This window comes from Ictalurus punctatus, chromosome 2 (genome assembly GCF_001660625.3).
Source record: "Ictalurus punctatus breed USDA103 chromosome 2, Coco_2.0, whole genome shotgun sequence".
Taxonomy (NCBI): Eukaryota; Metazoa; Chordata; class Actinopteri; order Siluriformes; family Ictaluridae; genus Ictalurus; species Ictalurus punctatus.
This window is the reverse complement of record NC_030417.2, coordinates 13,526,259-13,550,404: the sequence shown is the minus strand read 5'-3', so window position 1 is coordinate 13,550,404 and position 24,146 is coordinate 13,526,259. Positions and strand designations below refer to the sequence as shown.

The window sequence follows — 24,146 nt, the reverse complement described above, 5'->3', positions numbered from 1 at the left end:
AAAATCAGGTGATAATGTTCGCCCAGCAATGCAACTATCTCTTTATCTATAGAGACAAAAGAAAGATATTACAGAATGATCACTCTGAATGGCCGCCCATCCATGTAAATATCTCTATTTGTAAAGACAAAAGAATGAGGTTTAATCACCGTCTTAATGTGTAGTGACTGGGTTTATTTGTGAAGATACTGATGAATTAAAACATGGTTCAACCCAAAAGAAAACCTGTCAGCTTGAGCTTTATTTTATATAGCTTTGTTCTTTCAACTTTATGTACAAGAGCAAATAGAAATAACTATATCTATTTTTTTAAAATTCCTGAATTTTGCGCCATCTGGCTTTCTCTATGGTTCCCTACGGCCGTCTAACTCCACCTGCCACCTGAAAGAAAAAAATAATAAATTTAAAGGAAGCAAGGAGCCACAAACCGTAGAGGCTTAAAAAGCTGTGGCCTCGCACAAATCAGTGTTTTCTTGGCTATTGCTGGAGGTAGTCGAGCACCGTGTTGGCTTGTCAGTGAATCAGTCCTGAGAATTTGTCTGAAGATCGAAGCATCTCATGGCCCGTACGGGGATCGAACCCCTGACCTTGGCGTTATTAGCACCACGCTCTAACCATCTGAGCTAACCGGCCTAAGGGGCCCCTTAAGACTGGCTCCGTACCGTGAGCTAGGACGGGGCTAAGCGAAGAAGACCTTCATCGACGTCGAACTCCACCTCCCGCCATATACCGCCATATACCGCCAACCTACCGCCATATAGCTCAAACCTACCGCCGGCTAACTCCACCTGCCACCTGAAAGAAAAAATAAATGTAACAGTAACAATGAGCCACGCGCTCGTCCTCGTGAAATCCTTTGAAACAAACCAAGCCTGTAAAATCAAAGCGCTATTCATTGTATGGGGGCGAGGGAATCTCCTCAACCACCACCATCTGGATGATGGACTAAAACCCACAGTAGGAAAAAAAGAGCAAGTAATCATATAAGAATGATAAGAAATCCAGAAAACTTTGAGATTATCACTTGTCACCTTACAGGAAAATAAAGCCATGAATATGAGAACCTGTATTAAACTAAATTGATCAACCAATTTTTTAAAATTATTATTTCATTCATTTCTTTAACATTTTTGATTAAACACTGACCTTTACTTTCATTGAATAGACTTATTATTTATTGTAGACTGGATGTTTAAATGTTAGCAATTACAGCAGACGTTTGCAAAAAGTGGGCGTTTCCTGCAAATGTCATTTCTCACAAAATCAGGTGATAATGTTCGCCCAGCAATGCAACTATCTCTTTATCTATAGAGATAAAAGAAAGATATTACAGAATGATCACTCTGAATGGCCGCCCATCCATGTAAATATCTCTATTTGTAAAGACAAAAGAATGAGGTTTAATCACCGTCTTAATGTGTAGTGACTGGGCTTATTTGTGAAGATACTGATGAATGAAAACATGGTGCAACCCAAAAGAAAACCTGTCAGCTTGAGCTTTATTTTATATAGCTTTGTTCTTTCAACTTTATGTACAAAAGCAAATAGAAATAACTATATATTTTTAAAAAAATTCCTGAATTTTGCGCCATCTGGCTTTCTCTATGGTTCCCTACTGCCGTCTAACTCCACCTGCCACCTGAAAGAAAAAAATAATAAATTTAAAGGAAGCAAGGAGCCACAAACCGTAGAGGCTTAAAAAGGCGTGGCCTCGCACAAATCAGTGTTTTCTTGGCTATTGCTGGAGGTGGTCCAGCATGGTGTTGGCTTGTCAGTGAATCAGTCTTGAGAATTTGTCCGAAGATCAAAGCATCTCATGGCCCGTACGGGGATCAAACCCGTGACCTTGGCGTTATTAGCACCACGCTCTAACCATCGGAGCTAACCGGCCTAAGGGTCACCTTAAGACTTTTGCCTGGCTCCGTACCGCGAGCTAGGACGGGGCTAAGCGAAGAAGACCTTCATGACGTCGAACTCCACCTCCCGCCATATACCGCCAACCTACCGCCATATAGCTCAAACCTACCGCCAGCTAACTCCACCTGCCACCTGAAAGAAAAAATAAATGTAACAGTAACAATGAGCCACGAGCTCGTCCTCGTAAAATCCTTGGAAACCAACCAAGCCTGTAAAATCAAAGCGCTATTCATTGTATGGGGGCGAGGGAATCTCCTCAACCACCACCATCTGGATGATGGACTAAAACCCACAGTAGGAAAAAAAAGAGCAAGTAATCATATAAGAATGATCAGAAATCCAGAAAACTTTGAGATTATCACTTGTCACCTTACAGGAAAATAAAGCCATGAATATGAGAACCTGTATTAAACTAAATCGATCAACCAATTTTTAAAAATTATTATTTCATTCATTTCTTTAACTTTTTTGATTAAACACTGACCTTTACTTTCATTGAATAGACTTATTATTTATTGTAGGCTGAATGCTTAAATGTTAGCAATTACCGCAGACGTTAGCAAAAAGTGGGCGTTTCCTGCAAAGTCATTTCTCACAAAATCAGGTGATAATGTTCGCCCAGCAATGCAACTATCTCTTTATCTATAGAGACAAAAGAAAGATATTACAGAATGATCACTCTGAATGGCCGCCCATCCATGTAAATATCTCTATTTGTAAAGACAAAAGAATGAGGTTTAATCACCGTCTTAATGTGTAGTGACTGGGTTTATTTGTGAAGATACTGATGAATGAAAACATGGTTCAACCCAAAAGAAAACCTGTCAGCTTGAGCTTTATTTTATATAGCTTTGTTCTTTCAACTTTATGTACAAGAGCAAATAGAAATAACTATATTTTGTAAAAAAAAAATTCCTGAATTTTGCGCCATCTGGCTTTCTCTATGGTTCCCTACTGCCGTCTAACTCCACCTGCCACCTGAAAGAAAAAAATAATAAATTTAAAGGAAGCAAGGAGCCACAAACCGTAGAGGCTAAGAGAAGAAGACCTTCATCGACGTCGAACTCTACCTGCCGCCATATACCGCCAACCTACCGCCATATAGCTCAAACCTACCGCCGGCTAACTCCACCTGCCACCTGAAAGAAAAAATAAATGTAACAGTAACAATGAGCCACGAGCTCGTCCTCGTGAAATCCTTTGAAACCAACCAAGCCTGTAAAATCAAAGCGCTATTCATTGTATGGGGGCGAGGGAATCTCCTCAACCACCACCATCTGGATGATGGACTAAAACCCACAGTAGGAACAAAAGAGCAAGTAATCATATAAGAATGATAAGAAATCCAGAAAACTTTGAGATTATCACTTGTCACCTTACAGGAAAATAAAGCCATGAATATGAGAACCTGTATTAAACTAAATTGATCAACCAATTTTTAAAAATTATTATTTCATTCATTTCTTTAACATTTTTGATTAAACACTGACCTTTCCTTTCATTGAATAGACTTATTATTTATTGTAGGCTGAATGTTTAAATGTTAGAAATTACAGCAGACGTTTGCAAAAAGTGGGCGTTTCCTGCAAATGTCATTTCTCACAAAATCAGGTGATAATGTTCGCCCAGCAATGCAACTATCTCTTTATCTATAGAGATAAAAGAAAGATATTACAGAATGATCACTCTGAATGGCCGCCCATCCATGTAAATATCTCTATTTGTAAAGACAAAAGAATGAGGTTTAATCACCGTCTTAATGTGTAGTGACTGGGTTTATTTGTGAAGATACTGATGAATGAAAACATGGTGCAACCCAAAAGAAAACCTGTCAGCTTGAGCTTTATTTTATATAGCTTTGTACTTTCAACTTTATGTACAAAAGCAAATAGAAATAACTATATTTTTTAAAAAAAAATTCCTGAATTTTGCGCCATCTGGCTTTCTCTATGGTTCCCTACTGCCGTCTAACTCCACCTGCCACCTGAAAGAAAAAAATAATAAATTTAAAGGAAGCAAGGAGCCACAAACCGTAGAGGCTAAGTGAAGAAGACCTTCATCGACGTCGAACTCTACCTGCCGCCATATACCGCCATATACCGCCAACCTACCGCCATATAGCTCAAACCTACCACCTGAAAGAAAAAATAAATGTAACAGTAACAATGAGCCACGAGCTCGTCCTCGTAAAATCCTTGGAAACCAACCAAGCCTGTAAAATGAAAGCGCTATTCATTGTATGGGGGCGAGGGAATCTCCTCAACCACCACCATCTGGATGATGGACTAAAACCCACAGTAGGAACAAAACAGCAAGTAATCATATAAGAATGATAAGAAATCCAGAAAACTTTGAGATTATCACTTGTCACCTTACAGGAAAATAAAGCCATGAATATGAGAACCTGTATTAAACTAAATCGATCAACAAATTTTTAAAAATTATTATTTCATTCATTTCTTTAACTTTTTTGATTAAACACTGACCTTTACTTTCATTGAATAGACTTATTATTTATTGTAGGCTGAATGTTTAAATGTTAGCAATTACCGCAGACGTTAGCAAAAAGTGGGTGTTTCCTGCAAAGTCATTTCTCACAAAATCAGGTGATAATGTTCGCCCAGCAATGCAACTATCTCTTTATCTATAGAGACAAAAGAAAGATATTACAGAATGATCACTCTGAATGGCCGCCCATCCATGTAAATATCTCTATTTGTAAAGACAAAAGAATGAGGTTTAATCACCGTCTTAATGTGTAGTGACTGGGTTTATTTGTGAAGATACTGATGAATGAAAACATGGTGCAGCCCAAAAGAAAACCTGTCAGCTTGAGCTTTATTTTATATAGCTTTGTTCTTTCAACTTTATGTACAAGAGCAAATAGAAATAACTATATTTTGTAAAAAAAATTTCCTGAATTTTGCGCCATCTGGCTTTGTCCATGGTTCCCTACTGCCGTCTAACTCCACCTGCCACCTGAAAGAAAAAAATAATAAATTTAAAGGAAGCAAGGAGCCACAAACCGTAGAGGCTAAGCGAAGAAGACCTTAATCGACGTCGAACTCTACCTGCCGCCATATACCGCCATATACCGCCAACCCACCGCCATATAGCTCAAACCTACCACCTGAAAGAAAAAATAAATGTAACAGTAACAATGAGCCACGAGCTCGTCCTCGTGAAATCCTTTGAAACCAACCAAGCCTGTAAAATCAAAGCGCTATTCATTGTATGGGGGCGAGGGAATCTCCTCAACCACCACCATCTGGATGATGGACTAAAACCCACAGTAGGAAAAAAAGAGCAAGTAATCATATAAGAATGATAAGAAATCCAGAAAACTTTGAGATTATCACTTGTCACCTTACAGGAAAATAAAGCCATGAATATGAGAACCTGTATTAAACTAAATTGATCAACCAATTTTTTAAAATTATTATTTCATTCATTTCTTTAACATTTTTGATTAAACACTGACCTTTACTTTCATTGAATAGACTTATTATTTATTGTAGGCTGAATGTTTAAATGTTAGCAATTACCGCAGACGTTAGCAAAAAGTGGGTGTTTCCTGCAAAGTCATTTCTCACAAAATCAGGTGATAATGTTCGCCCAGCAATGCAACTATCTCTTTATCTATAGAGACAAAAGAAAGATATTACAGAATGATCACTCTGAATGGCCGCCCATCCATGTAAATATCTCTATTTGTAAAGACAAAAGAATGAGGTTTAATCACCGTCTTAATGTGTAGTGACTGGGTTTATTTGTGAAGATACTGATGAATGAAAACATGGTTCAACCCAAAAGAAAACCTGTCAGCTTGAGCTTTATTTTATATAGCTTTGTTCTTTCAACTTTATGTACAAGAGCAAATAGAAATAACTATATTTTGTAAAAAAAATTCCTGAATTTTGCGCCATCTGGCTTTGTCCATGGTTCCCTACTGCCGTCTAACTCAACCTGCCACCTGAAAAAAAAAAAAAAAAAATTTAAAGGAAGCAAGGAGCCACAAACCGTAGAGGCTAAGCGAAGAAGACCTTCATCGACGTCGAACTCTACCTGCCGCCATATACCGCCATATACCACCAACCTACCGCCATATAGCTCAAACCTACCACCTGAAAGAAAAAATAAATGTAACAGTAACAATGAGCCACGAGCTCGTCCTTGTAAAATCCTTTGAAACCAACCAAGCCTGTAAAATCAAAGCGCTATTCATTGTATGGGGGCGAGGGAATCTCCTCAACCACCACCATCTGGATGATGGACTAAAACCCACAGTAGGAAAAAAAGAGCAAGTAATCATATAAGAATGATAAGAAATCCAGAAAACTTTGAGATTATCACTTGTCACCTTACAGGAAAATAAAGCCATGAATATGAGAACCTGTATTAAACTAAATTGATCAACCAATTTTTAAAATGATTAATTCATTCATTTCTTTAACATTTTTGATTAAACACTGACCTTTACTTTCATTGAATAGACTTATTATTTATTGTAGACTGGATGTTTAAATGTTAGCAATTACAGCAGACGTTTGCAAAAAAGTGGGCGTTTCCTGCAAATGTCATTTCTCACAAAATCAGGTGATAATGTTCGCCCAGCAATGCAACTATCTCTTTATCTATAGAGACAAAAGAAAGATATTACAGAATGATCACTCTGAATGGCCGCCCATCCATGTAAATATCTCTATTTGTAAAGACAAAAGAATGAGGTTTAATCACCGTCTTAATGTGTAGTGACTGGGTTTATTTGTGAAGATACTGATGAATTAAAACATGGTTCAACCCAAAAGAAAACCTGTCAGCTTGAGCTTTATTTTATATAGCTTTGTTCTTTCAACTTTATGTACAAGAGCAAATAGAAATAACTATATCTATTTTTTTAAAATTCCTGAATTTTGCGCCATCTGGCTTTCTCTATGGTTCCCTACGGCCGTCTAACTCCACCTGCCACCTGAAAGAAAAAAATAATAAATTTAAAGGAAGCAAGGAGCCACAAACCGTAGAGGCTTAAAAAGCTGTGGCCTCGCACAAATCAGTGTTTTCTTGGCTATTGCTGGAGGTAGTCGAGCACCGTGTTGGCTTGTCAGTGAATCAGTCCTGAGAATTTGTCTGAAGATCGAAGCATCTCATGGCCCGTACGGGGATCGAACCCCTGACCTTGGCGTTATTAGCACCACGCTCTAACCATCTGAGCTAACCGGCCTAAGGGGCCCCTTAAGACTGGCTCCGTACCGTGAGCTAGGACGGGGCTAAGCGAAGAAGACCTTCATCGACGTCGAACTCCACCTCCCGCCATATACCGCCATATACCGCCAACCTACCGCCATATAGCTCAAACCTACCGCCGGCTAACTCCACCTGCCACCTGAAAGAAAAAATAAATGTAACAGTAACAATGAGCCACGCGCTCGTCCTCCTAAAAATCCTTGGAAACCAACCAAGCCTGTAAAATCAAAGCGCTATTCATTGTATGGGGGCGAGGGAATCTCCTCAACCACCACCATCTGGATGATGGACTAAAACCCACAGTAGGAACAAAAGAGCAAGTAATCATATAAGAATGATAAGAAATCCAGAAAACTTTGAGATTATCACTTGTCACCTTACAGGAAAATAAAGCCATGAATATGAGAACCTGTATTAAACTAAATTGATCAACCAATTTTTAAAAATTATTATTTCATTCATTTCTTTAACATTTTTGATTAAACACTGACCTTTCCTTTCATTGAATAGACTTATTATTTATTGTAGGCTGAATGTTTAAATGTTAGAAATTACAGCAGACGTTTGCAAAAAGTGGGCGTTTCCTGCAAATGTCATTTCTCACAAAATCAGGTGATAATGTTCGCCCAGCAATGCAACTATCTCTTTATCTATAGAGATAAAAGAAAGATATTACAGAATGATCACTCTGAATGGCCGCCCATCCATGTAAATATCTCTATTTGTAAAGACAAAAGAATGAGGTTTAATCACCGTCTTAATGTGTAGTGACTGGGCTTATTTGTGAAGATACTGATGAATGCAAACATGGTGCAACCCAAAAGAAAACCTGTCAGCTTGAGCTTTATTTTATATAGCTTTGTTCTTTCAACTTTATGTACAAAAGCAAATAGAAATAACTATATTTTGTAAAAAAAAATTCCTGAATTTTGCGCCATCTGGCTTTCTCTATGGTTCCCTACTGCCGTCTAACTCCACCTGCCACCTGAAAGAAAAAAATAATAAATTTAAAGGAAGCAAGGAGCCACAAACCGTAGAGGCTAAGCGAAGAAGACTTTCATCGACGTCGAACTCTACCTGCCGCCATATACCGCCATATACCGCCAACCCACCGCCATATAGCTCAAACCTACCACCTGAAAGAAAAAATAAATGTAACAGTAACAATGAGCCACGAGCTCGTCCTCGTGAAATCCTTTGAAACCAACCAAGCCTGTAAAATCAAAGCGCTATTCATTGTATGGGGGCGAGGGAATCTCCTCAACCACCACCATCTGGATGATGGACTAAAACCCACAGTAGGAAAAAAAGAGCAAGTAATCATATAAGAATGATAAGAAATCCAGAAAACTTTGAGATTATCACTTGTCACCTTACAGGAAAATAAAGCCATGAATATGAGAACCTGTATTAAACTAAATCGATCAACCAATTTTTAAAAATGATTATTTCATTCATTTCTTTAACATTTTTGATTAAACACTGACCTTTACTTTCATTGAATAGACTTATTATTTATTGTAGGCTGAATGTTTAAATGTTAGAAATTACAGCAGACATTAGCAAAAAGTGGGTGTTTCCTGCAAAGTCACTTCTCACAAAATCAGGTGATAATGTTCGCCCAGCAATGCAACTATCTCTTTATCTATAGAGATAAAAGAAAGATATTACAGAATGATGACTCTGAATGGCCGCCCATCCATGTAAATATCTCTATTTGTAAAGACAAAAGAATGAGGTTTAATCACCGTCTTAATGTGTAGTGACTGGGCTTATTTGTGAAGATACTGATGAATGAAAACATGGTGCAACCCAAAAGAAAACCTGTCAGCTTGAGCTTTATTTTATATAGCTTTGTTCTTTCAACTTTATGTACAAAAGCAAATAGAAATAACTATATTTTGTAAAAAAAAAATCCTGAATTTTGCGCCATCTGGCTTTCTCTATGGTTCCCTAATGCCGTCAAACTCCACCTGCCACCTGAAAGAAAAAAATAATAAATTTAAAGGAAGCAAGGAGCCACAAACCGTAGAGGCTAAGCGAAGAAGACCTTCATCGACGTCGAACTCTACCTGCCGCCATATACCGCCATATACCGCCAACCCACCGCCATATAGCTCAAACCTACCACCTGAAAGAAAAAATAAATGTAACAGTAACAATGAGCCACGAGCTCGTCCTCGTGAAATCCTTTGAAACCAACCAAGCCTGTAAAATCAAAGCGCTATTCATTGTATGGGGGCGAGGGAATCTCCTCAACCACCACCATCTGGATGATGGACTAAAACCCACAGTAGGAAAAAAAGAGCAAGTAATCATATAAGAATGATAAGAAATCCAGAAAACTTTGAGATTATCACTTGTCACCTTACAGGAAAATAAAGCCATGAATATGAGAACCTGTATTAAACTAAATTGATCAACCAATTTTTTAAAATTATTATTTCATTCATTTCTTTAACATTTTTGATTAAACACTGACCTTTCCTTTCATTGAATAGACTTATTATTTATTGTAGGCTGAATGTTTAAATGTTAGCAATTACCGCAGACGTTAGCAAAAAGTGGGTGTTTCCTGCAAAGTCATTTCTCACAAAATCAGGTGATAATGTTCGCCCAGCAATGCAACTATCTCTTTATCTATAGAGACAAAAGAAAGATATTACAGAATGATCACTCTGAATGGCCGCCCATCCATGTAAATATCTCTATTTGTAAAGACAAAAGAATGAGGTTTAATCACCGTCTTAATGTGTAGTGACTGGGTTTATTTGTGAAGATACTGATGAATGAAAACATGGTTCAACCCAAAAGAAAACCTGTCAGCTTGAGCTTTATTTTATATAGCTTTGTTCTTTCAACTTTATGTACAAGAGCAAATAGAAATAACTATATATTTTTTTAAAAAATTCCTGAATTTTGCGCCATCTGGCTTTGTCCATGGTTCCCTACTGCCGTCTAACTCAACCTGCCACCTGAAAAAAAAAAAAAAAAAAATTTAAAGGAAGCAAGGAGCCACAAACCGTAGAGGCTAAGCGAAGAAGACCTTCATCGGCGTCGAACTCTACCTGCCGCCATATACCACCATATACCGCCAACCTACCGCCATATAGCTCAAACCTACCACCTGAAAGAAAAAATAAATGTAACAGTAACAATGAGCCACGAGCTCGTCCTCGTAAAATCCTTTGAAACCAACCAAGCCTGTAAAATCAAAGCGCTATTCATTGTATGGGGGCGAGGGAATCTCCTCAACCACCACCATCTGGATGATGGACTAAAACCCACAGTAGGAAAAAAAGAGCAAGTAATCATATAAGAATGATAAGAAATCCAGAAAACTTTGAGATTATCACTTGTCACCTTACAGGAAAATAAAGCCATGAATATGAGAACCTGTATTAAACTAAATTGATCAACCAATTTTTAAAATGATTAATTCATTCATTTCTTTAACATTTTTGATTAAACACTGACCTTTACTTTCATTGAATAGACTTATTATTTATTGTAGACTGGATGTTTAAATGTTAGCAATTACAGCAGACGTTTGCAAAAAAGTGGGCGTTTCCTGCAAATGTCATTTCTCACAAAATCAGGTGATAATGTTCGCCCAGCAATGCAACTATCTCTTTATCTATAGAGACAAAAGAAAGATATTACAGAATGATCACTCTGAATGGCCGCCCATCCATGTAAATATCTCTATTTGTAAAGACAAAAGAATGAGGTTTAATCACCGTCTTAATGTGTAGTGACTGGGTTTATTTGTGAAGATACTGATGAATTAAAACATGGTTCAACCCAAAAGAAAACCTGTCAGCTTGAGCTTTATTTTATATAGCTTTGTTCTTTCAACTTTATGTACAAGAGCAAATAGAAATAACTATATCTATTTTTTTAAAATTCCTGAATTTTGCGCCATCTGGCTTTCTCTATGGTTCCCTACGGCCGTCTAACTCCACCTGCCACCTGAAAGAAAAAAATAATAAATTTAAAGGAAGCAAGGAGCCACAAACCGTAGAGGCTAAGCGAAGAAGACCTTCATCGACGTCGAACTCTACCTGCCGCCATATACCGCCATATACCGCCAACCCACCGCCATATAGCTCAAACCTACCACCTGAAAGAAAAAATAAATGTAACAGTAACAATGAGCCACGAGCTCGTCCTCGTAAAATCCTTTGAAACCAACCAAGCCTGTAAAATCAAAGCGCTATTCATTGTATGGGGGCGAGGGAATCTCCTCAACCACCACCATCTGGATGATGGACTAAAACCCACAGTAGGAACAAAAGAGCAAGTAATCATATAAGAATGATAAGAAATCCAGAAAACTTTGAGATTATCACTTGTCACCTTACAGGAAAATAAAGCCATGAATATGAGAACCTGTATTAAACTAAATTGATCAACCAATTTTTAAAAATTATTATTTCATTCATTTCTTTAACATTTTTGATTAAACACTGACCTTTCCTTTCATTGAATAGACTTATTATTTATTGTAGGCTGAATGTTTAAATGTTAGAAATTACCGCAGACGTTTGCAAAAAGTGGGTGTTTCCTGCAAAGTCACTTCTCACAAAATCAGGTGATAATGTTCGCCCAGCAATGCAACTATCTCTTTATCTATAGAGACAAAAGAAAGATATTACAGAATGATCACTCTGAATGTCCGCCCATCCATGTAAATATCTCTATTTGTAAAGACAAAAGAATGAGGTTTAATCACCGTCTTAATGTGTAGTGACTGGGTTTATTTGTGAAGATACTGATGAATGAAAACATGGTTCAACCCAAAAGAAAACCTGTCAGCTTGAGCTTTATTTTATATAGCTTTGTTCTTTCAACTTTATGTACAAGAGCAAATAGAAATAACTATATTTTGTAAAAAAAATTTCCTGAATTTTGCGCCATCTGGCTTTGTCCATGGTTCCCTACTGCCGTCTAACTCCACCTGCCACCTGAAAGAAAAAAATAATAAATTTAAAGGAAGCAAGGAGCCACAAACCGTAGAGGCTAAGCGAAGAAGACCTTCATCGACGTCGAACTCTACCTGCCGCCATTTACCGCCATATACCGCCAACCTACCGCCATATAGCTCAAACCTACCACCTGAAAGAAAAAATAAATGTAACAGTAACAATGAGCCACGAGCTCGTCCTCGTGAAATCCTTTGAAACCAACCAAGCCTGTCAAATCAAAGCGCTATTCATTGTATGGGGGCGAGGGAATCTCCTCAACCACCACCATCTGGATGATGGACTAAAACCCACAGTAGGAACAAAAGAGCAAGTAATCATATAAGAATGATAAGAAATCCAGAAAACTTTGAGATTATCACTTGTCACCTTACAGGAAAATAAAGCCATGAATATGAGAACCTGTATTAAACTAAATTGATTAACCAATTTTTTAAAATTATTATTTCATTCATTTCTTTAACATTTTTGATTAAACACTGACCTTTCCTTTCATTGAATAGACTTATTATTTATTGTAGACTGGATGATTAAATGTTAGCAATTACAGCAGACGTTTGCAAAAAGTGGGCGTTTCCTGCAAATGTCATTTCTCACAAAATCAGGTGATAATGTTCGCCCAGCAATGCAACTATCTCTTTATCTATAGAGACAAAAGAAAGATATTACAGAATGATCACTCTGAATGGCCGCCCATCCGTGTAAATATCTCTATTTGTAAAGACAAAAGAATGAGGTTTAATCACCGTCTTAATGTGTAGTGACAGGGTTTATTTGTGAAGATACTGATGAATGAAAACATGGTGCAACCCAAAAGAAAACCTGTCAGCTTGAGCTTTATTTTATATAGCTTTGTTCTTTCAACTTTATGTACAAGAGCAAATAGAAATAACTATATATATTTTTTTAAAAATTCCTGAATTTTGCGCCATCTGGCTTTCTCTATGGTTCCCTACGGCCGTCTAACTCCACCTGCCACCTGAAAGAAAAAAATAATAAATTTAAAGGAAGCAAGGAGCCACAAACCGTAGAGGCTAAGCGAAGAAGACCTTCATCGACGTCGAACTCTACCTGCCGCCATATACCGCCATATACCGCCAACCCACCGCCATATAGCTCAAACCTACCACCTGAAAGAAAAAATAAATGTAACAGTAACAATGAGCCACGCGCTCGTCCTCCTAAAAATCCTTGGAAACCAACCAAGCCTGTAAAATCAAAGCGCTATTCATTGTATGGGGGCGAGGGAATCTCCTCAACCACCACCATCTGGATGATGGACTAAAACCCACAGTAGGAACAAAAGAGCAAGTAATCATATAAGAATGATAAGAAATCCAGAAAACTTTGAGATTATCACTTGTCACCTTACAGGAAAATAAAGCCATGAATATGAGAACCTGTATTAAACTAAATTGATTAACCAATTTTTTAAAATTATTATTTCATTCATTTCTTTAACATTTTTGATTAAACACTGACCTTTACTTTCATTGAATAGACTTATTATTTATTGTAGACTGGATGTTTAAATGTTAGCAATTACAGCAGACGTTTGCAAAAAGTGGGCGTTTCCTGCAAATGTCATTTCTCACAAAATCAGGTGATAATGTTCGCCCAGCAATGCAACTATCTCTTTATCTATAGAGACAAAAGAAAGATATTACAGAATGATCACTCTGAATGGCCGCCCATCCGTGTAAATATCTCTATTTGTAAAGACAAAAGAATGAGGTTTAATCACCGTCTTAATGTGTAGTGACTGGGTTTATTTGTGAAGATACTGATGAATGAAAACATGGTGCAACCCAAAAGAAAACCTGTCAGCTTGAGCTTTATTTTATATAGCTTTGTTCTTTCAACTTTATGTACAAAAGCAAATAGAAATAACTATATATTTTTTTTAAAAAATTCCTGAATTTTGCGCCATCTGGCTTTCTCTATGGTTCCCTACGGCCGTCTAACTCCACCTGCCACCTGAAAGAAAAAAATAATAAATTTAAAGGAAGCAAGGAGCCACAAACCGTAGAGGCTTAAAAAGCTGTGGCCTCGCACAAATCAGTGTTTTCTTGGCTATTGCTGGAGGTAGTCCAGCAACGTGTTGGCTTGTCAGTGAATCAGTCCTGAGAATTTGTCTGAAGATCGAAGCATCTCATGGCCCGTACGGGGATCGAACCCGTGACCTTGGCGTTATTAGCACCACGCTCTAACCATCTGAGCTAACCGGCCTAAGGGTCCCCTGAAGACTGGCTCCGTACCGTGAGCTAGGACGGGGCTAAGCGAAGAAGACCTTCATCGACGTCGAACTCCACCTCCCGCCATATACCGCCATATACCGCCAACCTACCGCCATATAGCTCAAACCTACCGCCGGCTAACTCCACCTGCCACCTGAAAGAAAAAATAAATGTAACAGTAACAATGAGCCACGCGCTCGTCCTCCTAAAAATCCTTGGAAACCAACCAAGCCTGTAAAATCAAAGCGCTATTCATTGTATGGGGGCGAGGGAATCTCCTCAACCACCACCATCTGGATGATGGACTAAAACCCACAGTAGGAACAAAAGAGCAAGTAATCATATAAGAATGATAAGAAATCCAGAAAACTTTGAGATTATCACTTGTCACCTTACAGGAAAATAAAGCCATGAATATGAGAACCTGTATTAAACTAAATTGATCAACCAATTTTTAAAAATTATTATTTCATTCATTTCTTTAACATTTTTGATTAAACACTGACCTTTCCTTTCATTGAATAGACTTATTATTTATTGTAGGCTGAATGTTTAAATGTTAGAAATTACCGCAGACGTTAGCAAAAAGTGGGTGTTTCCTGCAAAGTCACTTCTCACAAAATCAGGTGATAATGTTCGCCCAGCAATGCAACTATCTCTTTATCTATAGAGACAAAAGAAAGATATTACAGAATGATTACTCTGAATGTCCGCCCATCCATGTAAATATCTCTATTTGTAAAGACAAAAGAATGAGGTTTAATCACCGTCTTAATGTGTAGTGACTGGGTTTATTTGTGAAGATACTGATGAATGAAAACATGGTTCAACCCAAAAGAAAACCTGTCAGCTTGAGCTTTATTTTATATAGCTTTGTTCTTTCAACTTTATGTACAAGAGCAAATAGAAATAACTATATTTTGTAAAAAAAAATTTCTTGAATTTTGCGCCATCTGGCTTTGTCCATGGTTCCCTACTGCCGTCTAACTCCACCTGCCACCTGAAAGAAAAAAATAATAAATTTAAAGGAAGCAAGGAGCCACAAACCGTAGAGGCTAAGCGAAGAAGACCTTCATCGACGTCGAACTCTACCTGCCGCCATTTACCGCCATATACCGCCAACCTACCGCCATATAGCTCAAACCTACCACCTGAAAGAAAAAATAAATGTAACAGTAACAATGAGCCACGAGCTCGTCCTCGTGAAATCCTTTGAAACCAACCAAGCCTGTAAAATCAAAGCGCTATTCATTGTATGGGGGCGAGGGAATCTCCTCAACCACCACCATCTGGATGATGGACTAAAACCCACAGTAGGAACAAAAGAGCAAGTAATCATATAAGAATGATAAGAAATCCAGAAAACTTTGAGATTATCACTTGTCACCTTACAGGAAAATAAAGCCATGAATATGAGAACCTGTATTAAACTAAATTGATCAACCAATTTTTAAAAATTATTATTTCATTCATTTCTTTAACATTTTTGATTAAACACTGACCTTTCCTTTCATTGAATAGACTTATTATTTATTGTAGGCTGAATGTTTAAATGTTAGAAATTACCGCAGACGTTTGCAAAAAGTGGGTGTTTCCTGCAAAGTCACTTCTCACAAAATCAGGTGATAATGTTCGCCCAGCAATGCAACTATCTCTTTATCTATAGAGACAAAAGAAAGATATTACAGAATGATCACTCTGAATGTCCGCGCATCCATGTAAATATCTCTATTTGTAAAGACAAAAGAATGAGGTTTAATCACCGTCTTAATGTGTAGTGACTGGGTTTATTTGTGAAGATACTGATGAATGAAAACATGGTTCAACCCAAAAGAAAACCTGTCAGCTTGAGCTTTATTTTATATAGCTTTGTTCTTTCAACTTTATGTACAAAAGCAAATAGAAATAACTATATATTTTTTTAAAAAATTCCTGAATTTTGCGCCATCTGGCTTTCTCTATGGTTCCCTACGGCCGTCTAACTCCACCTGCCACCTGAAAGAAAAAAATAATAAATTTAAAGGAAGCAAGGAGCCACAAACCGTAGAGGCTTAAAAAGCTGTGGCCTCGCACAAATCAGTGTTTTCTTGGCTATTGCTGGAGGTAGTCGAGCACCGTGTTGGCTTGTCAGTGAATCAGTCCTGAGAATTTGTCTGAAGATCGAAGCATCTCATGGCCCGTACGGGGATCGAACCCGTGACCTTGGCGTTATTAGCACCACGCTCTAACCATCTGAGCTAACCGGCCTAAGGGTCACCTTAAGAAGACCTTCATCGACGTCGAACTCCACCTCCCGCCATATACCGCCATATACCGCCAACCTACCGCCATATAGCTCAAACCTACCGCCGGCTAACTCCACCTGCCACCTGAAAGAAAAAATAAATGTAACAGTAACAATGAGCCACGCGCTCGTCCTCCTAAAATCCTTGGAAACCAACCAAGCCTGTAAAATCAAAGCGCTATTCATTGTATGGGGGCGAGGGAATCTCCTCAACCACCACCATCTGGATGATGGACTAAAACCCACAGTAGGAACAAAAGAGCAAGTAATCATATAAGAATGATAAGAAATCCAGAAAACTTTGAGATTATCACTTGTCACCTTACAGGAAAATAAAGCCATGAATATGAGAACCTGTATTAAACTAAATTGATCAACCAATTTTTAAAAATTATTATTTCATTCATTTCTTTAACATTTTTGATTAAACACTGACCTTTCCTTTCATTGAATAGACTTATTATTTATTGTAGGCTGAATGTTTAAATGTTAGAAATTACCGCAGACGTTTGCAAAAAGTGGGTGTTTCCTGCAAAGTCACTTCTCACAAAATCAGGTGATAATGTTCGCCCAGCAATGCAACTATCTCTTTATCTATAGAGACAAAAGAAAGATATTACAGAATGATCACTCTGAATGTCCGCCCATCCATGTAAATATCTCTATTTGTAAAGACAAAAGAATGAGGTTTAATCACCGTCTTAATGTGTAGTGACTGGGTTTATTTGTGAAGATACTGATGAATGAAAACATGGTGCAACCCAAAAGAAAACCTGTCAGCTTGAGCTTTATTTTATATAGCTTTGTTCTTTCAACTTTATGTACAAGAGCAAATAGAAATAACTATATATTTTTTTAAAAAATTCCTGAATTTTGCGCCATCTGGCTTTCTCTATGGTTCCCTACGGCCGTCTAACTCCACCTGCCACCTGAAAGAAAAAAATAATAAATTTAAAGGAAGCAAGGAGCCACAAACCGTAGAGGCTAAGCGAAGAAGACCTTCATCGACGTCGAACTCTACCTGCCGCCATATACCGCCATATACCGCCAACCCACCGCCATATAGCTCAAACCTACCACCTGAAAGAAAAAATAAATGTAACAGTAACAATGAGCCACGAGCTCGTCCTCGTAAAATCCTTTGAAACCAACCAAGCCTGTAAAATCAAAGCGCTATTCATTGTATGGGGGCGAGGGAATCTCCTCAACCACCACCATCTGGATGATGGACTAAAACCCACAGTAGGAACAAAAGAGCAAGTAATCATATAAGAATGATAAGAAATCCAGAAAACTTTGAGATTATCACTTGTCACCTTACAGGAAAATAAAGCCATGAATATGAGAACCTGTATTAAACTAAATTGATCAACCAATTTTTAAAAATTATTATTTCATTCATTTCTTTAACATTTTTGATTAAACACTGACCTTTCCTTTCATTGAATAGACTTATTATTTATTGTAGGCTGAATGTTTAAATGTTAGAAATTACCGCAGACGTTTGCAAAAAGTGGGTGTTTCCTGCAAAGTCACTTCTCACAAAATCAGGTGATAATGTTCGCCCAGCAATGCAACTATCTCTTTATCTATAGAGACAAAAGAAAGATATTACAGAATGATCACTCTGAATGTCCGCCCATCCATGTAAATATCTCTATTTGTAAAGACAAAAGAATGAGGTTTAATCACCGTCTTAATGTGTAGTGACTGGGTTTATTTGTGAAGATACTGATGAATGAAAACATGGTTCAACCCAAAAGAAAACCTGTCAGCTTGAGCTTTATTTTATATAGCTTTGTTCTTTCAACTTTATGTACAAGAGCAAATAGAAATAACTATATTTTGTAAAAAAAATTTCCTGAATTTTGCGCCATCTGGCTTTGTCCATGGTTCCCTACTGCCGTCTAACTCCACCTGCCACCTGAAAGAAAAAAATAATAAATTTAAAGGAAGCAAGGAGCCACAAACCGTAGAGGCTAAGCGAAGAAGACCTTCATCGACGTCGAACTCTACCTGCCGCCATTTACCGCCATATACCGCCAACCTACCGCCATATAGCTCAAACCTACCACCTGAAAGAAAAAATAAATGTAACAGTAACAATGAGCCACGAGCTCGTCCTCGTGAAATCCTTTGAAACCAACCAAGCCTGTAAAATCAAAGCGCTATTCATTGTATGGGGGCGAGGGAATCTCCTCAACCACCACCATCTGGATGATGGACTAAAACCCACAGTAGGAACAAAAGAGCAAGTAATCATATAAGAATGATAAGAAATCCAGAAAACTTTGAGATTATCACTTGTCACCTTACAGGAAAATAAAGCCATGAATATGAGAACCTGTATTAAACTAAATTGATTAACCAATTTTTTAAAATTATTATTTCATTCATTTCTTTAACATTTTTGATTAAACACTGACCTTTCCTTTCATTGAATAGACTTATTATTTATTGTAGACTGGATGATTAAATGTTAGCAATTACAGCAGACGTTTGCAAAAAGTGGGCGTTTCCTGCAAATGTCATTTCTCACAAAATCAGGTGATAATGTTCGCCCAGCAATGCAACTATCTCTTTATCTATAGAGACAAAAGAAAGATATTACAGAATGATCACTCTGAATGGCCGCCCATCCGTGTAAATATCTCTATTTGTAAAGACAAAAGAATGAGGTTTAATCACCGTCTTAATGTGTAGTGACAGGGTTTATTTGTGAAGATACTGATGAATGAAAACATGGTGCAACCCAAAAGAAAACCTGTCAGCTTGAGCTTTATTTTATATAGCTTTGTTCTTTCAACTTTATGTACAAGAGCAAATAGAAATAACTATATATATTTTTTTAAAAATTCCTGAATTTTGCGCCATCTGGCTTTCTCTATGGTTCCCTACGGCCGTCTAACTCCACCTGCCACCTGAAAGAAAAAAATAATAAATTTAAAGGAAGCAAGGAGCCACAAACCGTAGAGGCTAAGCGAAGAAGACCTTCATCGACGTCGAACTCTACCTGCCGCCATATACCGCCATATACCGCCAACCCACCGCCATATAGCTCAAACCTACCACCTGAAAGAAAAAATAAATGTAACAGTAACAATGAGCCACGCGCTCGTCCTCCTAAAAATCCTTGGAAACCAACCAAGCCTGTAAAATCAAAGCGCTATTCATTGTATGGGGGCGAGGGAATCTCCTCAACCACCACCATCTGGATGATGGACTAAAACCCACAGTAGGAACAAAAGAGCAAGTAATCATATAAGAATGATAAGAAATCCAGAAAACTTTGAGATTATCACTTGTCACCTTACAGGAAAATAAAGCCATGAATATGAGAACCTGTATTAAACTAAATTGATTAACCAATTTTTTAAAATTATTATTTCATTCATTTCTTTAACATTTTTGATTAAACACTGACCTTTACTTTCATTGAATAGACTTATTATTTATTGTAGACTGGATGTTTAAATGTTAGCAATTACAGCAGACGTTTGCAAAAAGTGGGCGTTTCCTGCAAATGTCATTTCTCACAAAATCAGGTGATAATGTTCGCCCAGCAATGCAACTATCTCTTTATCTATAGAGACAAAAGAAAGATATTACAGAATGATCACTCTGAATGGCCGCCCATCCGTGTAAATATCTCTATTTGTAAAGACAAAAGAATGAGGTTTAATCACCGTCTTAATGTGTAGTGACTGGGTTTATTTGTGAAGATACTGATGAATGAAAACATGGTGCAACCCAAAAGAAAACCTGTCAGCTTGAGCTTTATTTTATATAGCTTTGTTCTTTCAACTTTATGTACAAAAGCAAATAGAAATAACTATATATTTTTTTTAAAAAATTCCTGAATTTTGCGCCATCTGGCTTTCTCTATGGTTCCCTACGGCCGTCTAACTCCACCTGCCACCTGAAAGAAAAAAATAATAAATTTAAAGGAAGCAAGGAGCCACAAACCGTAGAGGCTTAAAAAGCTGTGGCCTCGCACAAATCAGTGTTTTCTTGGCTATTGCTGGAGGTAGTCCAGCAACGTGTTGGCTTGTCAGTGAATCAGTCCTGAGAATTTGTCTGAAGATCGAAGCATCTCATGGCCCGTACGGGGATCGAACCCGTGACCTTGGCGTTATTAGCACCACGCTCTAACCATCTGAGCTAACCGGCCTAAGGGTCCCCTGAAGACTGGCTCCGTACCGTGAGCTAGGACGGGGCTAAGCGAAGAAGACCTTCATCGACGTCGAACTCCACCTCCCGCCATATACCGCCATATACCGCCAACCTACCGCCATATAGCTCAAACCTACCGCCGGCTAACTCCACCTGCCACCTGAAAGAAAAAATAAATGTAACAGTAACAATGAGCCACGCGCTCGTCCTCCTAAAAATCCTTGGAAACCAACCAAGCCTGTAAAATCAAAGCGCTATTCATTGTATGGGGGCGAGGGAATCTCCTCAACCACCACCATCTGGATGATGGACTAAAACCCACAGTAGGAACAAAAGAGCAAGTAATCATATAAGAATGATAAGAAATCCAGAAAACTTTGAGATTATCACTTGTCACCTTACAGGAAAATAAAGCCATGAATATGAGAACCTGTATTAAACTAAATTGATCAACCAATTTTTAAAAATTATTATTTCATTCATTTCTTTAACATTTTTGATTAAACACTGACCTTTCCTTTCATTGAATAGACTTATTATTTATTGTAGGCTGAATGTTTAAATGTTAGAAATTACCGCAGACGTTAGCAAAAAGTGGGTGTTTCCTGCAAAGTCACTTCTCACAAAATCAGGTGATAATGTTCGCCCAGCAATGCAACTATCTCTTTATCTATAGAGACAAAAGAAAGATATTACAGAATGATCACTCTGAATGTCCGCCCATCCATGTAAATATCTCTATTTGTAAAGACAAAAGAATGAGGTTTAATCACCGTCTTAATGTGTAGTGACTGGGTTTATTTGTGAAGATACTGATGAATGAAAACATGGTTCAACCCAAAAGAAAACCTGTCAGCTTGAGCTTTATTTTATATAGCTTTGTTCTTTCAACTTTATGTACAAGAGCAAATAGAAATAACTATATTTTGTAAAAAAAAATTTCTTGAATTTTGCGTCATCTGGCTTTGTCCATGGTTCCCTACTGCCGTCTAACTCCACCTGCCACCTGAAAGAAAAAAATAATAAATTTAAAGGAAGCAAGGAGCCACAAACCGTAGAGGCTAAGCGAAGAAGACCTTCATCGACGTCGAACTCTACCTGCCGCCATTTACCGCCATATACCGCCAACCTACCGCCATATAGCTCAAACCTACCACCTGAAAGAAAAAATAAATGTAACAGTAACAATGAGCCACGAGCTCGTCCTCGTGAAATCCTTTGAAACCAACCAAGCCTGTAAAATCAAAGCGCTATTCATTGTATGGGGGCGAGGGAATCTCCTCAACCACCACCATCTGGATGATGGACTAAAACCCACAGTAGGAACAAAAGAGCAAGTAATCATATAAGAATGATAAGAAATCCAGAAAACTTTGAGATTATCACTTGTCACCTTACAGGAAAATAAAGCCATGAATATGAGAACCTGTATTAAACTAAATTGATCAACCAATTTTTAAAAATTATTATTTCATTCATTTCTTTAACATTTTTGATTAAACACTGACCTTTCCTTTCATTGAATAGACTTATTATTTATTGTAGGCTGAATGTTTAAATGTTAGAAATTACCGCAGACGTTTGCAAAAAGTGGGTGTTTCCTGCAAAGTCACTTCTCACAAAATCAGGTGATAATGTTCGCCCAGCAATGCAACTATCTCTTTATCTATAGAGACAAAAGAAAGATATTACAGAATGATCACTCTGAATGGCCGCCCATCCGTGTAAATATCTCTATTTGTAAAGACAAAAGAATGAGGTTTAATCACCGTCTTAATGTGTAGTGACTGGGTTTATTTGTGAAGATACTGATGAATGAAAACATGGTTCAACCCAAAAGAAAACCTGTCAGCTTGAGCTTTATTTTATATAGCTTTGTTCTTTCAACTTTATGTACAAAAGCAAATAGAAATAACTATATATTTTTTTAAAAAATTCCTGAATTTTGCGCCATCTGGCTTTCTCTATGGTTCCCTACGGCCGTCTAACTCCACCTGCCACCTGAAAGAAAAAAATAATAAATTTAAAGGAAGCAAGGAGCCACAAACCGTAGAGGCTTAAAAAGCTGTGGCCTCGCACAAATCAGTGTTTTCTTGGCTATTGCTGGAGGTAGTCGAGCACCGTGTTGGCTTGTCAGTAAATCAGTCCTGAGAATTTGTCTGAAGATCGAAGCATCTCATGGCCCGTACGGGGATCGAACCCGTGACCTTGGCGTTATTAGCACCACGCTCTAACCATCTGAGCTAACCGGCCTAAGGGTCACCTTAAGAAGACCTTCATCGACGTCGAACTCCACCTCCCGCCATATACCGCCATATACCGCCAACCTACCGCCATATAGCTCAAACCTACCGCCGGCTAACTCCACCTGCCACCTGAAAGAAAAAATAAATGTAACAGTAACAATGAGCCACGCGCTCGTCCTCCTAAAATCCTTGGAAACCAACCAAGCCTGTAAAATCAAAGCGCTATTCATTGTATGGGGGCGAGGGAATCTCCTCAACCACCACCATCTGGATGATGGACTAAAACCCACAGTAGGAACAAAAGAGCAAGTAATCATATAAGAATGATAAGAAATCCAGAAAACTTTGAGATTATCACTTGTCACCTTACAGGAAAATAAAGCCATGAATATGAGAACCTGTATTAAACTAAATTGATCAACCAATTTTTAAAAATTATTATTTCATTCATTTCTTTAACATTTTTGATTAAACACTGACCTTTCCTTTCATTGAATAGACTTATTATTTATTGTAGGCTGAATGTTTAAATGTTAGAAATTACCGCAGACGTTTGCAAAAAGTGGGTGTTTCCTGCAAAGTCACTTCTCACAAAATCAGGTGATAATGTTCGCCCAGCAATGCAACTATCTCTTTATCTATAGAGACAAAAGAAAGATATTACAGAATGATCACTCTGAATGTCCGCCCATCCATGTAAATATCTCTATTTGTAAAGACAAAAGAATGAGGTTTAATCACCGTCTTAATGTGTAGTGACTGGGTTTATTTGTGAAGATACTGATGAATGAAAACATGGTTCAACCCAAAAGAAAACCTGTCAGCTTGAGCTTTATTTTATATAGCTTTGTTCTTTCAACTTTATGTACAAGAGCAAATAGAAATAACTATATTTTGTAAAAAAAATTTCCTGAATTTTGCGCCATCTGGCTTTGTCCATGGTTCCCTACTGCCGTCTAACTCCACCTGCCACCTGAAAGAAAAAAATAATAAATTTAAAGGAAGCAAGGAGCCACAAACCGTAGAGGCTAAGCGAAGAAGACCTTCATCGACGTCGAAC

General features: G+C 37.8%; 6 non-coding genes across 6 annotated transcripts; all 6 read right to left on the bottom strand.

The window, feature by feature from the left end:
- Nucleotides 1-559: 559 nt before the first annotated feature.
- trnai-aau (transfer RNA isoleucine (anticodon AAU)) lies at nucleotides 560-633 on the bottom strand. The gene has a single exon. It is a non-coding gene; the product is annotated as a tRNA-Ile (tRNA).
- Nucleotides 634-7,064: 6,431 nt separating this feature from the next.
- On the bottom strand, nucleotides 7,065-7,138 carry trnai-aau (transfer RNA isoleucine (anticodon AAU)). Its single transcript has one exon. It is a non-coding gene; the product is annotated as a tRNA-Ile (tRNA).
- A 7,163-nt stretch (nucleotides 7,139-14,301) lies between these two features.
- On the bottom strand, nucleotides 14,302-14,375 carry trnai-aau (transfer RNA isoleucine (anticodon AAU)). Its single transcript has one exon. It is a non-coding gene; the product is annotated as a tRNA-Ile (tRNA).
- A 2,181-nt stretch (nucleotides 14,376-16,556) lies between these two features.
- Nucleotides 16,557-16,630, bottom strand: trnai-aau (transfer RNA isoleucine (anticodon AAU)). The gene has a single exon. It is a non-coding gene; the product is annotated as a tRNA-Ile (tRNA).
- A 4,134-nt stretch (nucleotides 16,631-20,764) lies between these two features.
- Nucleotides 20,765-20,838, bottom strand: trnai-aau (transfer RNA isoleucine (anticodon AAU)). The gene has a single exon. It is a non-coding gene; the product is annotated as a tRNA-Ile (tRNA).
- Nucleotides 20,839-23,019: 2,181 nt separating this feature from the next.
- trnai-aau (transfer RNA isoleucine (anticodon AAU)) lies at nucleotides 23,020-23,093 on the bottom strand. Its single transcript has one exon. It is a non-coding gene; the product is annotated as a tRNA-Ile (tRNA).
- Nucleotides 23,094-24,146: the final 1,053 nt, after the last annotated feature.